At 37.4% G+C, this 12,197-nt stretch overlaps 1 protein-coding gene across 25 annotated transcripts in view; it reads right to left on the bottom strand.

Annotated features, from left to right (window-relative positions):
• KMT2C (lysine methyltransferase 2C) overlaps nucleotides 1-12,197 on the bottom strand; it is a 303,762-nt gene that overhangs the window by 149,775 nt on the left and 141,790 nt on the right. The window contains exon 1 of one of the 25 annotated variants that reach the window (XM_063726227.1): nucleotides 1,998-2,074. The exons of the other annotated variants lie outside the window; for them this stretch is intronic. The gene's annotated coding sequence lies outside the window, so the exon portion shown is untranslated. Of the gene's footprint in view, nucleotides 1-1,997; nucleotides 2,075-12,197 lie in introns of those variants that run through there. 25 annotated transcript variants of the gene reach the window in all.

A 12,197-nucleotide genomic window follows, 5' to 3' on the forward strand; every position in this document is an offset into this window, starting at 1 on the left:
TTTTTGACCAAGGGGCCAAGATAATTCAAGAGAGCAATAAATAATCTTTTAGAATGATGCTGGAACTGCTAAATAATCCGTATGGAAAACAAAGAAACATGAATCTTATCTCGTATTCTCTTATCATATGTGTAATTTAACCATAAATGGATTTTTTTAAACCTACAAGTAACACTGGGGCAAGCAAAGATTTTTTAATAAAGCCATAAACAGCATAATTTTTTCAACTTCCAAAAAATTAACAAATGACAAACGTCATCAAAATTAAACCCTCTGCTGTTCAATAAACATTGCTAAATAAATGAAAACAAGTCACACATTAGGCAAAAATATGTATAAAATGCATCTCCAATAACTGACTTCTGTGAATAATATATAAAAAAACTCTTACAACTCAAGATGACAAGCAAATCAATTGGAAAAAAATGGTGGTAGAGACAAAATACTTTAACAGACATGTCACCAAAGATATACAAATGGCAAAAAAAAGACATAAAAAGAGGCTCAATCTAATTAATTATCAGGGAATGCAAAATCAAACCCACAATAAATTACCACTAAATGCCAACCAGATGGCTAAAATTTAGAAACAGTGGCAATATCCAGTGCTGGCAACAATGTACATCAAATGGAACTCTCAGATCTCTAGAAATGGAAAAGTATACAGACACTTTTTAAGAAACCGTGAAACTGTTTTCCAAAGTTAAGAATATATTTCCAACAAGTCAGAAATTCCAGTCCTAGGTATTTACCCAAGAAACATGAAAAGATACATCCACAACGAAGCATGTTACATAAATGCTCACAGCAGCTTTATATACTGGCCAAAAATTGAACGAAACTTAACTGCAAGCTAGTGAATGGACCAATCTCAAAACCATTATGCTAAGCAAAAAAAGGCAGACAGAAAAGATTCTATACTGTATGGTTCCATTCATATATTAGTCTAGAAAAGGCAAAACTATAGGAAAGCAACAGATCGGTGATTGCCAGGAGCTGGAGTGGGAGGTAGCAGTAACTTCAAAAGGTCATGAGCGAATTTATGGGTAAAGGGTCTATTCTGTATCTTGACTATGATGGTAATTACATGACTGTTCATATTTACCAAATCACATTCGATACACACCTTAGAAAGGGTGAATTACAGTGTATGCAAAATATACCTTAACAAAACAACGACTCTCACACATAAATTTATTTATTTATTGGATAACAGGATAGGGACTAATATCAGAATAACTTTCCTAAAATGTCTCAAATCTGAAGAAAATGTAAAAGCTAACTAATTGAAGTTACATGTAAATAACCAAAAACTGGCTGGAATGGGAGGACATTTTATTTTACCCTTGGAAAAAAAGCGGAATATCATTGGCTAAAATCTATATTTAAATAGAGTTTCAGTCTGGGTGCGATGGCTCCTGCCTGTAATCCCAGCACTCTGGAAGGCCAAGGAGGGTGGACCACCTAAGGCCAGGATTTTGAGAGCAGCCTAGCCAACATGGCGAAACCCCATCTCTACTAAAAATACAAAAATTAGCTGGGTGTGGTGGTGGGCACCTATAGTCCCAGCTACTTGAGAGGCTGAGGCATGAGAATCGCTTGAACCTGGGAGGTGGAGGTGGCTGTGAGCCGAGATTGTGCCATTGCACTCCAGCCTGGGCGACAGAGACCCTGTCTCAAAAGAAAAGAAAAGAAAATTCTACAACTAATAAGTATAGTAATTTCAATGAAAATTTTAGTGGATGGGCTTAACAAGAGATTGGTAGAAAATTGGTCCATCTCCTTGAAAACACATGAATAGTGTATCTATTCTGAGGAACTAAAAGTAAAAACACTGGGAAGAAAACGAACAGACCCTCAGTAATCTACAAAATATCAAATATACTAACATTCATGTAATTAGAGTTACAGAGGAAGAGGAGAGAGTAATGAGACAGAAAAAGAATAAGAAATAAAAGTCAAGCTTTTCACAAATTTGGTGAAAAATATCAACTTACAGTTTCAAGAAGCTCAGCAACCCCCAAGCAGGATGAATACAAAGAAAACCACACCTAGGCACATCATAGTCAGACTGCTGAAAACCAAAGATAAAGAGAAAATCCTGAAAGCAGCCAGAGAATATCAAAACATTATTATATACATGGGAATAATGATACTACTGACACCACACCTGACTTCTCATTAGAAACCATGGAAGACAGGAAACAATGCAACATCTTTTAAATGCTTGAAGAAGAAAAACATAATCATCCCAGAACTCTATATTCAGGGAAAAAAGGCAAAAATGAATGCAGACTTCCACTTTCTGACAAAATGCAGAAAATGTACTTTTCCCTGTTCTTTCCACTAAATACAGCTTTAAAAACCCTTGGCCGTGATACATAAGACAAACAAAAGAAGACAACAAAATGTAGAGAGAGGGCAGACCAATTAGGGCTTCAGGTGCCAAGAAACAAAAGAGGATGAATTCCCTAGGTTTCCTTTCTGACTCATATATACAAGAAAAGTTGCTAGAGAAGCAGACAACTCAGAAACACCAACAGGCACACACATACGTAAAACCCCAAGAAAATTCTGCTGTCTCTTGTCAAAAAAGCAGGGAAGCGGCAGCCTACCAAGACAAAAAACTCATAGACAACAACAAACCAGTTTAAGCCAAATGGTACAAATAAAAGCCCAAGCCATATACCTTTTGCAAAGACTTAAAAGGAGGACATAGTCAGCCATTCCCCACTCCTACCCACAGACAACATGATACCACAGCAGGCCAAGTGGGGACACAGGACATTCATACCCACAGAGCAGTAACGCGGCTTCCTCCCTCTAGAGTGTGGGTGGAGAAAAAGTGGGGAGCCTGAGTTCAACACCCACCCAATGATAAGGACATATCCCTATCCCTCCCTCTACAGAGATATGACAGGAGAGGCCTACTGGAGAATCCAAACTCAAAGCACTGCCCAGTGATAACTTAACCACCCCTCCATCCCAGTGTCAGTGGAGGCCAAGTGAAAAGCAGGAACCTTTTGAGCCAGGGTGGTATTCACAAAGGTATAATGCAAGTCCAGAGTTTTCACTCCTACTCAGCATTTACTAGGTGTACGTCTCCATCAATGAGTCAACAAAGGCCTACTATGGAACTGGAATCTCCACATACACCTGGGAGTAGAAACAAGGCTGTGCCCCACCTCCACCCCAAAAGCAAAGTTTCAGACAAATCCTACTAAAAGGGGGGATTTAAATAAAATGCAGAGCTTCATAACACAACACTTAAAATGCAAAGGATTCAACCAAATATAACATGTCATACCATACTAAGAACCAGGAAAATCTGAACAGGAATTTGAAAATATAGTCAAAAGGTGCAAACAATGAGAATTCATAGATGTCATAATTATCTATCAAAGATTTTAAACTATATATTATAAAACTGCTTCAACAAGCAATCACAGCCGGACACAGTGGCTCACGCCTGTAATCCCAGCACTTTGGGAGGCAGAGGTGGTTGGATCACTTGAGGTCAGGAGTTCGAGACCAGCCTGGCCAACATCGTGAAACCCCATCTCTACTAAAAATACAAAAATTAGCCAGGCATGGTGGTGCACGCCTGTGATTCCAGCTACTCCAGAGGCTGAGGCATGAGAATCACTTGAACCCAGGAAGCAGAGGCTGCAGTGAGCTGAGATCATTCTACTGCATTCCAGCCTGGGCAACAGAGCAAGAGTCTGCCTCAAAAAAAAAAACAAGCAATTACAAACATAATTTTGAAACAAAGGAAACAATACAAAGTTTCGCAAAGAAATCAAGAAAGAAACAAATACCAAGTTGAAAACTAAAAAATATGCTAACAAAAACAAAATACAAACTAAGTTGAACAACAAAATGGGAGAGATTACCCAACCTAAACAAGAGAAGAAAATGAACTGATTAAAAAAAAAAAAAAAAAAAAAAAAGTGGCCAGGTGCGGTCGCTCAGGCCTGTAATCCTAGCACTTTGGGAGGCCGAGATGGGTGGATCACCTGAGGTGAGGAGTTCAAGACCAGCCTGGCCAACATGGCAAAACCCTGTCTCTACTAAAAATACAAAAATTAGCTGCACATGGTGGCACACACCTATAATTCCAGCTACTCAGGAGGCTGAGGCAGGAGAATCACTTAGACCCAGGGGCAGAGGTTGCAGTGAGCTGAGATCGTACCACTTCTCTCCAGCCTGGGCAAAAGAACAAAACTCTGACAATAAATAAATAAATAAATAAATAAATTAAAAAAAAAAAAAGACATTAAAGACACTTGTGGGACTATAATGAATGATGCAACATTCCTGTCACTGGAATCTCAGAAAAGGAACATGATGCAGCTGAACAATTATTCGAAGACCCACAGATTCAAGAAATTGAATAAATCCTAAGAGGATACACACAAATAAATCAATGCTAATATATATCATAAACTTCTGAAAACTAATGACTAAACTAAAAAACCTTGAGATAAATAAGAGAAATGACACCTTATCCACAGATAAAAAACAACTCAAATGACAGCAGATTTCTCACCTGAAACCATGGAGGCCAGAACAAAGCAGCATAACATGTTTGCAAGTCCTAAAAGAACTGACATCAAAGAATTCTATATCCAGCAAAAATATCCATTAGTAATGAAAGGGAAATCAAGAAATTATGAGATGAATGAGAACTAAAAATTAGTCATGAGACAAAACTACACCTAAAGAATAGTGAGAAAAGTTATTGAACCAGAAAGGAGAATGATAAAAAGGATTCTCAGAACATCCTGAAGGAAGAAAGAACAAACAAGTAGTAAAAATATGGGCAATAAAACAGACTTTACTGTTCCTTGAGTTTTCAAAATAATGTTTAACAATTGAAGCAAAAATTGTTACATGATGCAAAAGCTATGGTGGGTAAAACTGTTGATGCATTTCCAAAACTGAAGGCAGTTGGCACCAAGCTGTATTAGAAGTTGTCACATTCTCAACTGGCACTACAACTACAGTAAAAATAATGTGGAGTATCATTGAGAATATCACTGATGAAGCAGCAAAAATCATTAATGTTTTAAGTCTTGATCCATGAATACACATCTTTTAATTATCTATGTGACAAAACGGGAAATAAAGCGTAAAATAATTGTTACACCATAGTTTTTCCTGAGGAAAGAATTTGTGATCATGTGATTTATAAACTGAAATAACTGCTTTTTTCATGGAACACCATTTTTACATGTAAGAACAACTAACAAACCACAATTATTAAAACTTGATTATCTAACATATTTCTTCAAAAATGAATAAAGTGAGCCTGTCACTTCAAGGAAAACAACTTAGAACATGAGTGGACAATAAGAAGATTTGAAAAACTTACATCCAACAATGTAAGCTTAACTAATTCCAATACTTAGAGACTTTTCTGATGAGATCAGTGGATTATAACAAATGTGAATTTTGTTATTTATTAAAAATGTGTAGGACTAGGCAAGGTGGCTCACACTTGTAATCCCAGCACTTTGGGATCACTGGAGGCCAGAAGTTCAAGACCAGCCTAGCCAACATAGTGAAACCCCATCTCTACTAAAAATATGAAAATTAGCTGGGCCTGGTGGTGCATGCCTATAGTCCCAGCTACTCAGGAGGCTGAGGCATTAGCATCACTTGAACCCAGGAGACGGAAGTGAGCTGAGATCACACCACTGCATTCCAGCCTGGGTAACAGAGTGAGATTCTGTCTCAAACAAACAAAACAAAACAAACAAACAAAAAAAAACAACCACATCAATAGTTGGAATATCTGGATCACTCAGTGAACCAATATTTTCCAAAGACCACTTAGTAATCTTATAAAATCATATATGGGTAAAAGATCCCCTGAAATTGCAAGGTAGTCTAATAAATTTTATATATATATATATATATATATATATATATTTTTTTTTTTTTTTTTTTTTTTTTTTTTTTTTTTTTTGGTCTGAGATGGAGTCTCACTCTGTCACCCACGCTGGAGTGCAGTGGCACAATCTCGGCTCACTGCAACCTCCACCTCCTGGGTTCAAGTGATTCTCTGCCTCGGCCTCCCCCGTAGGTGGGATTGCAGGTGCCTGCTACCATGCCCGGCTAATTTTTGTATTTTTAGTAGAGACGGGGTTTCACAATCTTCGCCAGGCTGGTCTTGAGCTCCTGACCTCATGATCCACCCGCTTCAGCCTCCCAAAGTGCTGGGATTACAGGCATGAACCACTGCGCCTGGCCCATATATTATAATTTTAAAGGGTAAAGATATAAAGTTCATTGATGGGATTGCAGTCTTCAGATTGCACCAAACCACTTGAAAAACTTGAGAAACTACCACTTCTCAAGCTTTGGTTTAGTATCAAACAGGAATATTCATTAGGGCTTGTGCTTTCATTCTTATAGTATCTTTTAATAAACGGAAGTTATTTCTCAAATGTAGTTGAACGCTCCAATATTTTCCTTTACATTCAGTGCTGTATCTCAAGAACTCTTTTACAAAAATATTATCCTATATTATCTTTTTAAATATAAATAAAAATAATTATCTTTTTAAAAGCTTATGAGTTTAGGTGGACACATGAAGGGCCAAAAGGAATTGGAAGACATTTTCCTACTATTTGTTCTTTCTCTTCTCTTGATTTTCATGATTCATTATTCTCGTAGAAGTGACCTTACCACAGTATAAGGTTCACTTATAATCACTGTTCTGCCTTGTAATTTTAGGTGAATTTGTTACAAAATATTATGAAATCTATAGGAAAAGCCAACTTTCAAAGCTATTAAGTATTTGACTTAATAGTTGAGGGCAATATTATTCAGAAAAATTTCAATCTCATTCCTCAGCGCAAAAAACTGCAATAAAACTTTACCACTGCCAAGTCATTAAATTGCTATGTAGAATGGCAATTCAGTATATTCTGCCTCTATATCCAATAAAAATTCATAAGATTTGATGATGAAGTCCACAAACGCAAGTCAAAATCACTGCCGACACTATTATATAATAGTTCACTAAAACATGACAGATTTAAATATTTTCTGCAAAGTACCTGCTAATAAATAATACAATAAATAATCAGGCTTTAAACATCTGACATTTAACAAGCTTTGTAAATTTGTCGAACTCAAGTCTTTCTGCTCCACAGTTATTTTTGCCACTATCAACTGTAACGCATCTTAGCGGATTCCACTTCAGGTTGTACTAAGTTAGTGTTTGCTCAACTTTTCTGAAAATATTTTCTCTTGTAGTTGTTTCACATAGACTATGCATAAACACTAATTCTTCAATCACTTCAAACTCAGCACTGACTTCTGGAATATGTAACAACTGAACAGTACTGGTAACACCTATTCATCCATCAAAAGCCTAAGAAAACCATGAAAAATCATTCACCCTTCTTTCCAAAATGACTTGATATTACTCCCAATGTCCTTAACTTTTAGAGCAATTACTCTCGCTGAAAGGCTAATAGTCTTTTTTAAAGTTTATTTTCTATGGACACATCTTTGGTTACCATAATAAAACATAATTTAACTACTGTTGGTAATGGTTTTCCTTGCTTGGCTAACAAATAAGCCATTGAAAAATTTACTTTAATTATAGCCTAATTTCCATTTTTTGTTTTTGAGAAGAAATTCTGCTGTGATAAAATTTTGTTTTAATTTACTATTTTTTTTCTGACCTTTTAGTTTTATTCCTGTTGGTTGGGAATATTGTGAGACATGCCCAGTCTGGTAATGTTGACATATATTATTTTCTTTTAGACAGCCATAGTCTTCTAGCATAATAAATATAATGCTTTGCTATCTAATTTGTTAATAATAATATACATTCCACTATGCCTCTAAAGTGTTACATATAAAGTCCACTTTTCTCCTTTTCTTGTTTTAACATGATAGGTAGGTATGCACTGGTAATGAGAGAAATAAATAAGATGCCAGGGCAATATGTGTGGCGCACACACACACACACACACACACATACTGACAAACTGTAACTATGCCATTGTGATTCGTAGCATGCAGAGCAGCAATTTGAAATATATGTGCTCTCTGCAGCAACCAACTCTGACACTGTAGTGCAACAGAAGTCATATATAATGCCCAAATAAATGGGTGTGGTTTTGTTCCCATAAAACATTAGTTTTAAACACTCATACCTGAATGTCGTATGATTTCCTATGTCATAAAATATTATTCCCTTTTAAATTTTTTTCAGACATTTTAAAAGGTAAAAAACATTTTTAGCTCATGTCCCACATAAACATAGCTGGAGGACCAAATGTGACCCACAGGCTGTCATTTGCTGACACCTCCATCCACCCCCTCTGTAGCCTTCAGGGTCCTAAATAAACTTCTATAGTATTTAATGGCCCCTAAATTCCCTTTTTGTCTTCCCAGCTCTGCAGACTGCCAGAAGCTTCTCAGCTTTTCAGCCTCTCAGCTGGATTTTTATGAACTGAACAATTAACTCAAGGGGAAAAGAAAATTTAATGTCAGGCCAAACTCTGCACAACCTTACCCTCTGAGTTCTCACTCCCTCAGGTCCTCACCACTCTTCTAGTTTTCTGATCCCTTAAACATTTATTTGAAACAACATTTTATACAGCTTTTCTAATTGTTCTCAGTGGAAAGCCTAGTCTAAACCAAGTATCTCTGCCATAGGAAGAGGTGGAAATAACACTTATACTACCAAATATAAAGACTTAGTATAAAGCTACAGTAACAATGACATCATGATATATCACTGGGATTCTCAAATACACACAGAATAAAACAGAAAACCTACGAACAATCTAAAATATATCGAACATTTGCTATATAATAGGTTATATTTCAAATGAGGACGAAAAAGATGTTTCAATAAATGATGTAGTAACAACTGGCTCTCCGTGTGTGGAAAAAATGATACTGGACCCCTTATATCACATGATACATAAATCAATTTCAAATAGATAAAACACTTACACAATAGTGCACAACTAGAGAAATAAGCTTTTGAAGTATATTTTCAAAACGAGTTAGAAACTGTTAAAAGGTTTTTACCATGGTCCAAAAGTTCCTAAAGGGTATGCAGTACAAAATCACCTTGTATACAACTATATAAAATAAGTTTCCTAGAGGCAAAGAATTTTACCAGTTTCCTATGCAACCTTCACAAGATATTTTATGTAGATGTAAGTTCATACTATTCTCTGCCCCTCCCCTAAACTTTACATTCAAGGGGTCCTTTACAATATCAAAGAATACCACCCACCTCATCACAAAGTTAAGTTCATTTCTTTAAACTTATTTAATACTAAAAAGAAAGATTAAAATTAAATTGAGACATCTTCATTGAATGGGCCTACCAAAATTTAACTACGTTTTTAAATAGGCATATAAAACTCTTAATTTTCTAAAACAGAAATTTTTCAGTTTCCTCTTAGCTCCAGAGTCAAGGTGTCAAGGTGACAGGAAACAAACATATTCATTCATTCCCTCATTCATTCATTTTTGAGACAAAGTCTGGCTCTGTTGCCCAGGCTGGAGTGCAGTGGCGCGATCTCAGCTGACTGCAACCTCTGCATCCTGGACTCAAACCATCCCCCCCACCTCAACCTCCTGAGTAGCTGAGACTACAGGTGTGCACCACCACACCCGCTTTTTTTTTTTTTTTTTTGTACTTTTAGTGAAGAGACAGGGTCTCGCCACATTGCCCCGGCTGGTCTTGAACTTGTGAGCTCAAGTTATGTGCCTGCCTCAGCCTCCCAAAGTGCTGGGATTACAGGTGTGAGCCACTATGCCCAGCCACATCAATTTTTAAGTAGATATATGCCTAACAGCATTCCAAGGTCAAATAAACATCTAGGATTATCTTGCTGTACCGAGACCTTGCACTTAACATTGTGATGAAATAATCCATTGTTAATTTTGTGATGTCTTCCTTCTATCCCTGCATTTGAGAGTGAAGAGATAAAATAATTTCTTACTGTGCACATGATGATTGAGTACTGACAGGTAACATGATTTGGGGAAGATGTCACTTGACATTAGCTAACAATGTCAGAGACAGATTAAGAAGTGAAGACTCCCGATTGCTTCCCATTAAAAATAATAATTATGATCAGGTATGGTGACATGTACCTGTAGTCCCAGCTATGTGGGAGGCTGAGCTGGAAACATTGCTAGAGTTCAAAGTTGCAGTATACTATAATTACATGTGTGAATAGCCACTGCACTCCAGCATGAGCAACACAGCAAGATCCCTCTCTGCTGGCCCCGCCACTCCCAAAATAGAAGACTCTATCTCTTAAAAAATAAATATTATTAGGGTTTATTTAGAAAACCTTATAATACAAAAACACACTTGAGAGGCATTTGAGATTATTGACCATACCTCCTTAAATCTATTAATCCAAACTACTATAATTTCTACTATACTTCCTGTAACTTTTCTGTGTTAACATCCACCTTTTCACTGGTTCTTCCTCAGAGCATTGACCAAAGGATCAATCTTCCATCTTTTTTTCTCCTCTTGTTCTCCAAAGTCAGTTTGATTTGCCACCATTGCTAGTTAGGAAAACTGTCTATGATTCCTACCCTGACATTTAGTGTCAAAGCCATTTCACACGGTTTCAGGCTCAGCACAACCAGACAAAACTTGTGATCTTCCAACATACTCAGACTTGAAAAAAAAGACATCTGCAGTTCCTCTATTTAATTTATAAAGAATCAAATACTATGCATTCTATTACAATATTTCATCTTTATGTTTTACACATAATACCTGAACTCAAGATTTTACACTCATTGGCCTTTAATTTATAGCAGTAATCCTAAATATGTTTGTCTTCAAGTAAACCTCTTCCAATTCAATTACAAAGGGCTGGGAGAATTTAGATCATTTAATACTGCTCTTCTTATTTAAAAAGTACATTACTGAAATTCCTCATCTTGGCATGCAAAGCCAAGGAAATTTTCCATTCCTGTCCCCCAGTATTCTCTACCCTACTTATTCTCCAGTCATTCTTACGTATGTACCATTTTTCCAAAATCCATATACCCTCACAGTTTCAAACCCTGTAAAGGGTGACCCTCTGTCTAGAATCCCGAGGTTAATCTACTAAAACTTACCCATCCTCCAAGCACCACCTTAAATCTTTCCTTCTTTAAAAAATATTTTCAGATTCCCTCAGTTAAAACATATTTCCAATAATGGACACTGTTTATTGACTATAAAATATCCATTCCCCCTTCTTCCTTCCTACAGATTTCCACTTTTTCAGATACACATCCTGCTCTAAGCAGAAACATGTTTCAGAGGAGCTAAATACTCTCTCCAGCCTCAGAGGAAAGCCAATCATGGCTGTCTCAACTTCTTTATCAGTTATTGATTTAAGATATGAACACTCGGCTGGGCACAGTATCTCACGCCCGTAATCCCAGCACTTTGGGAGGCCAAGGCGGGTGGATCACGAGGTCAGGAGATCGAGACCATCCTAGCTAACACGGTGAAACCCCGTTTCTACTAAAAATACAAAAAAAAATTAGCTGGGCATGGTGGCGGGTGCCTGTAGTCCCAGCTACTCAGGAGGCTGAGGCAGGAGAATGGCGTGAACCTGGGAGGCGGAGCTGGCAGTGAGCCGAGATCGCACCACTGCACTCCAGCCTGGGCAACAGAGCGAGATCCGTCTCAAAAAAAAAAAAAAAAAAAAAAGATATGAACACTCAAGGTAATTCTAGCTAATAAGATGTTAAGAGGAATATGCTAGGGGTAGGGCACGGTGGCTCACGCTTGTAATCCTAGCACTTTGGGAGGCTGAGGCGGATGGGTCATCTGAGGTCAGGAGTTCAAGACTAGCCTGGGCAACATGGCGAAACCCCATCCCATCCCTACTAAAAATACAAAAATTAACCGGGCGTGGTGGTGGGTGCCTATAATCCCAGCTACTCCAGAGGCTGAGGCAAGAGAATCACTTGAACCCAGGAGACAGAGATTGCAGTGAGCCAAGATCGCGCCACTTCAATCCCGCCAGGGCGAAAGGCGAAACTCCATCTCAAAAGAAAAAAAAAAGAGAGACAGAGAGAGAAATATGCTAGGATGGGAGAAGCATCTGGCAAGCAGTTTCCTTAATTAACATAATAATAAAAAGGTTCCTTTTTCCTTTCTGCCTCTGAATGCTATCCTGAGAGTACAA

This window comes from Pongo abelii, chromosome 6 (assembly GCF_028885655.2).
Source record: "Pongo abelii isolate AG06213 chromosome 6, NHGRI_mPonAbe1-v2.0_pri, whole genome shotgun sequence".
In the NCBI taxonomy this organism is placed as follows: Eukaryota; Metazoa; Chordata; class Mammalia; order Primates; family Hominidae; genus Pongo; species Pongo abelii.